Raw genomic sequence first — 6,183 nt, forward strand, 5'->3', positions numbered from 1 at the left:
TTTCTACATTCAAATAAGCTGATAAACAATAGGCATGCTATTAGATATAATATTTTTCCTTCATAGCTCCATTCTTTGCTGAGTTTCAAATCGGCTTTTGTGAGAGACGATGGCAGAAGTTACTCTTCAATGGTCAATCGGCTCTCCGAATCACTGGAACGTGTTGTGCCCCTAAGGGATGGAAATATTCTTGTGAGCTCTTATTTTCTTCAATCACTTCTACCCCTTGATCGGAAGCTGGTAGGTTTATATGTTATTTTTCAACTTGATCCTTATAGTAAAGTGTTGAGTGTTGAAATGACTTGTTTTTTTGGCTGATTTTTGTTGTTTTTGGAGAGCTGAATGGTTGATTTTATGGGATGATTGATTGATTTGAAAGTGGTTTGAGAGTGTTTTAGATGATAATGATTGTGTTTTGGAAGTTCATGATGTTTGTTGATGATTCTGTGATGTTTTGATAGGTTCTAAATGGTTCTGTATATCTTCTGTTTTGGTCTGTTTTGTTCTGATTGTCTTCTGTAAGGAGGGATGAAGTATTCATTGATGAAGAATGAGATATTGTGAAAGTTTATTGAATGGTTTTTGAGAGTATGGAAATGGTTTGAGAGTGAGTTATGAGGTTTTGATAACCTTCTGTAACCTTCTGTAGGTCTTCTGTAGAGCTTCTGTAGACTGTTCTGTCTCTGTTCTGTTCTGTACTGTAGCTGTTCTGGTACTGTTCTGTAGACTGTTCTGTATGCTTCTGTAAGTGTTCTATGGAATGTATGTGTGACTTTGGAAAAGTTTTCTAGCCTTGGAAAGAGGTGAATACAAGTGCAAAAGAGCTGAAAGAAGTGGAAGAAGTAGCTGTTAAAGACTCAAGAGAAGACTAGAGTGAAGTGACAGTAGTGAGCTATGAAAGGACACTGTAGTGGCTCTGGTGACTCTTCATATCAGACATACCTCTTGGGAGGGGTATCCATGACCTAAGAGTGATTATTGAGAGTGATTTTGAGAGATTGTAGTGAGGATATGATGTATTATTGATAGAGTGAGAGAGAGAGAATCAGAGATAGCCAATTCTACTCAACCAGAGTGATTGTATATGAGAGATTGAGAGAGAAGACTATGAAGATATTGAAGATGAATACTATGTGATGTTTTTCCATTCAAAGATGGTGTACTTCTTTGCTTTCTTTGTTCTATTGATGGATTTTGTGAAGATGTTGAAGAATATGATTGATTCTATTAAAAACCGTGGGAGATTTACATGATGCTGCATGAAGATTTGTTGTGCCTGGTGTTCTTTTCTTCATTGTGATCATATGAAACATGATAAACAAGCTTGTTGATGTTACAAGATAGATTTTCTTGCAAGAGAATTCCCTTTTTCTTGGTGTTCCTCTTGGGGCTCCATGTTTTTGGTGCGCAGCCGGGGAATCTTGCCATCAACAAGCACCGGAAGAGGCTGAAAATGAAGGAAATGGCATTGCCAAGAAGAGAAGAATTCAATGGATGTTTGTAAAGTTCCTTCTTTCACTGAAGAGTTGGAATTTCTCATAATCAAAGCCACTTTCCACAAGAAGTTCATCCCACAATGGCGGAAACACATCACCATCATGATGTATGCTCTATGTAGTGAACAGTTTCCTCTTCCTGTTGAAGCAGCAGAAACTTGCATCTTGGTGGCAAACTGTTTGGGAACAAACTGAAGAGCAGAAACAGAGAGGATGACCATCCATGGAAGATTTGGCATTCATTGAGAAGTTTCCAGACAACATCAAGTGGGAGATTGTGAAGAAGCTTCAGGAGTCTTGGTCTGTAGAGGTTCACAGGGACAAGAAGGAAAAGAGTTGGAATTTGTTCGTGGATGCTCAACAGCAAGATACATGGGATGCTTGGTGTACTGATAATCTTCTATTTGTTCAATTAGCAACCCACAGGAATTTGGTAGACAAAGTGTTTTTCACAACATACATTGTTGAAACCATCAGAAGTTGGCATTACTATGATGATGGCACCACCACAATGCTCAGACGTATGCATTTGGACACCTTTAGAACAGAATACCTTCCTCTGTGCAGTGGCATGAAAGCCGAATTCAGGGACGTTGAAAAGAAAGAAGTAGAAGAAATGTTGGCAAGAGAGTCCTCCAGAGACTGAAGTCTTCTGTTAACCCTCTGTGGAGCACTAACAACATAGTGGAGTCAACCCCCTGATGAATGACGCAATAAAAAGACAAGCGTTAGAACGAGTCCAGAGGTACGTGAGAAGAGAGAAAGCAAAAATCAAGGCTGAGAACGAGCTAGCAGAAGAAGCCGCCTTTGACGCCCTTGCGGAACTCTTTACAGAAGTCCCAATGGCACATCAAGCCCTTCCTCCTCCTGCTGGAGGTCCACTTCCAAGCCAGATCCGTCCTGGAAATATTGATGACAGGCCAGCAAATGTAGTCCCATTGCCAGTTTTTAAGGGAGAGTACAATGAAGACCCCGATCTTCATGTAGCAGAGTTTATGGTAGCGTGTGTGGCTAACAATGCCAGAACCCCTGAGCATTGGTTAGCAATATTCCCCGCCACTTTCAAGGGCGCGGCGTTTCAGTGGTATGAGAGACAAGCAGCAGGAACTTTTGGCACATGGGACGACCTGAAGTTGGCCTTCCTCACTAAATTCAGGCGTGAAGGTTTTGAAGAGCGGATGAGAGAGGAATTTATGAACCTAAGTCAAACCTCTGGAGAAAGAGTAGAAGCCTATGTTTGACGAATGGAATCCATCCTGAAGAGATGGACTAACCATAATCTAGATGATGGCATTCAGAAGGGAGTGTTTCTCAGAGGATTACAACCAGAAGTCCGTAAGTTTGTGGAGCTGCAAAGACCAGCCACACTGCAAGCTGCAACAGAAGGTGCAAGACTGTACGATGAAGTGGAAGCTCGATTAGCGATGAATTCGGGAAGAGGAGTCCTACCTCCTCTGATGCCAGGAATGATGTATCCACCAAATGCAGTCCTAGGGACTGTTCCCTACCCCTACCAACAGATGCCCCCGGTATCACAGTACAGTGCACCAAATCCACAGTGGCCACAATCCATGCCTCAAATGGTGGTTCAACCTCAACAACAATGGTCCCAACCAATTTCTTCATTATCAAATCAGCAGCAACAGTGGAATCCTACCAACTGGAGCCAACAGCCAACAGTTCAAACAGGAGCACTAAATCAGAACCAGAACAGAGACCCCTCTGTACCAGCCCAACCAGTTTATGCAGTGATTACAGAAACTCCTCAAAACCCTCCTGCCAGTACGTCAGGAGGAGAAAGCTTGAAGGATTATTTATCCAACTTAGTTGCAAACATAAAAAAGGAGTTGATGGATGTGATTACAGAACAACTACAGACATTGAAAGTGAATACCGCAAGCATATCCAATGTTGCGGGAGCAGGAAGAGATGTGATGCGGTCAAATACTTGGTGTGGTAAGTGTCATCAAGCAGGCCATTTAGCCACTGAATGTACACGAAAACCAACCATCCCTGGAGCCTTCTGTTCCTACTGTTTGCGGAAGAATCATACAGAGGACATTTGCTCTCTGAAGGAGATGCATGATAGGAGAAGGAAGGAAGAAGACGCAAGATTCAACTTGTTGGAATCCAAAATGAAAACACAAGATATTGGACCCAAGCCTAGAGAGTTTGGTCCTAATTTTGGACCCAGAAGATTTCCCTCTCAAAGTTACAGAGGAAGACAGTCTGGCGGTGGTCAAAGATCAGAAGTGGAGTGTTACAGATGCGGAGAAAAGGGACACATCTCACCAAATTATTCAAATCCTCGAAGGTTAGTGGATTACAAGCCCTTATGTAGTCGATGCAAAGGAGAATGCCACACTACAAAAGACTGTCCAAGTCCAGCCCCAGTGAAAAACAGTGCTACTGATAGTCCAGCCAAGGCCCAAGAGCCTACCTCCAATTTGGTGGAATTGGAAGTTGCTGCCATCACGCATGCAAAGCAGAAGGAACCACCTATCCAGAAAGAAAATAACCCTCCTGCCAGAACAGTGAAGTTCAATCTTCCACCAGAAGAACAGAACAGAACAGAGCCTAACAGTGCCGTACAGAGCCCTACAGTGCCACAGAGAGTTACAGAGACAGTTACAGAGACAGGACCAGAGGTCCAGGATACAGAAGAGGAGGAAGTGCCACAAGTGGCAGAAGAAGTTCCTGTAATCCCTCTGATGGAAGAAAGAGGGAAAATGAAAATGGGTATTGCCCCATTCCCTAATCGGTTAGAGAAGCCAGTGGATCCTATTAAGGAATATGATCTGGTCAAAGATCTAGATACCTTTAGACCAAACCTCACATTCCGACAATTATTGATGTTGTCTCCCAGTTGCCGGAAAAGGTTCAAAAGTATACTCACAAGAAGACGTGGCTTAAGGATTGCTCCCTCAACAGCAACAAAGCCCAACAAGGCTCCAGAGCCTGTAAAAGAAGTGGATGTGGCTAATGCTTTTCTAGATCCGGGTACTCCAGAGACTGGTGTGTGGATAGAAGGCTGCTTCATTGCAAATGCACTGATTGATGGTGGTTCATCAGTGAACATTATGATGGATGTGACAATGAAGGATCTAGGCCTACAAGGTGTGAAACCAACCCAATGGCTCATCAGACTGGCGGATCAGAGTAGAATCAAGCCTTTGGGCATTCTCCCATATGTGAAGACTACAGTGGTTGGAAAAGATTATTGGCTAACCTATCTGGTGGTGAAGCCAAACTCTTATGGTACATCCTATCCTCTGTTACTGGGCAGACCATGGCTTTTTGAAGCCAGAGCAAGGACGGATTGGTTCAAAGGAACCTTGACCTTGGGCAGAGGACCCAATAAAGTGATGATGAAACTGTATGGTTCTCAAAAAGGACATGGATCCACCTCCTTGGAATTATCTTCTGACTCCCCTAATGAGGTTACGGATTGAACATCAGCAGACGAAGATGTTGTCAAACAGTTCCTTCCCAAGAAAACAGTGGCACATTCCTTAACAGTGGATACTGTAAGTCGACTTCCAAAAGATGCACAGCCATTATCAATGGGTGAATACTTCCTGCCTGAACCAGAAATGACTTCGAAAATCACTTCTGACAGTGAGATAGAAGCGTGAATGTACTGCTCTCCCTGTTACATGGTCACAGCAGAAGCAAAAGCAGAAGCAGAGACAGAGGCAGGAGAGGAACCAGAGAATCTGTTCTTCTATTACAGAGCTCCTACAGAGACAGAAGCAGAAGCAGAAGTAGAAGCAGAAGCAGAGACAGAGGCAGGAGAGGAACCAGAGAATCTGTTCTTCTGTTACAGAGCTCCTACAGAGACAGAAGCAGAAGCAGAAGTAGAAGCAGAAGCAGAGACAGAGATAGAAGAGGATGGATATGATATGGACGAAGAAGATTATGAAAGTGAGCCAGAAGAATCTATCCCACCTAAAGAGGATACATTTGAGGAAGAAGTTCCAGAAGTATCAGAAGCCGATGAGCTCATGCTATGGGACAGAATGATGATGGTACCATTTGGTCTGGTAAATGGATCTTCTCATATGCAAAACCTTTATAAGAAATGGATTAAGAAGAACAAGCCGTCTTTCAGCAGTGGCTCATGCCGTCCTAACCCATTTTTGCCAAAGAAAGATGATGATGATGCACCATGCCAACAAGCACCAGTCCGACAAACCCAACAGAAATCAGAGGGTCCCTGTTATGTGACGTTCCTGGATGTGTCATCATCAGAAGATGAGTCTTCAAGCCAAGAGGTAATTAATTTTGAAACCAAACCCGAAACAGCTCTAATCCCATTCCAACGTCTTAAGGAGCAACCTAAGTCTCCACCAAAAGAAGAAGTGGGTTCTAGTGGGACATCAGAAGAGGACACCACTCCCTTGAAGGAGTCGGATCTCTACCCAGAAGCAGTCCGCGGGACCTTAATCCGTGAAGTAGAAGGTGAAAGGTAGTTAACCTTTGTGGATGCAGAAGGCACTGAACGCCACTTGAAGGTGGGTAACAGTCTCCTAGAAGAGGAGTTGTCAACCTTGTACAACTTGTTGAAAGAGAATTTGGACGTGTTTGCATGGTCCTACAAAGACCTAAAGGGGATTGATCCCACAATATGTCAACATCATATTGACTTGGAGCCTGATGCCAAGCAAGTACGGCAACGACAGAGGCG

Source organism: Lygodium microphyllum, chromosome 10 (genome assembly GCF_053477565.2).
Source record: "Lygodium microphyllum isolate KBCC chromosome 10, Lygodium_microphyllum_v1.1.10, whole genome shotgun sequence".
NCBI lineage: Eukaryota > Viridiplantae > Streptophyta > Polypodiopsida > Schizaeales > Lygodiaceae > Lygodium > Lygodium microphyllum.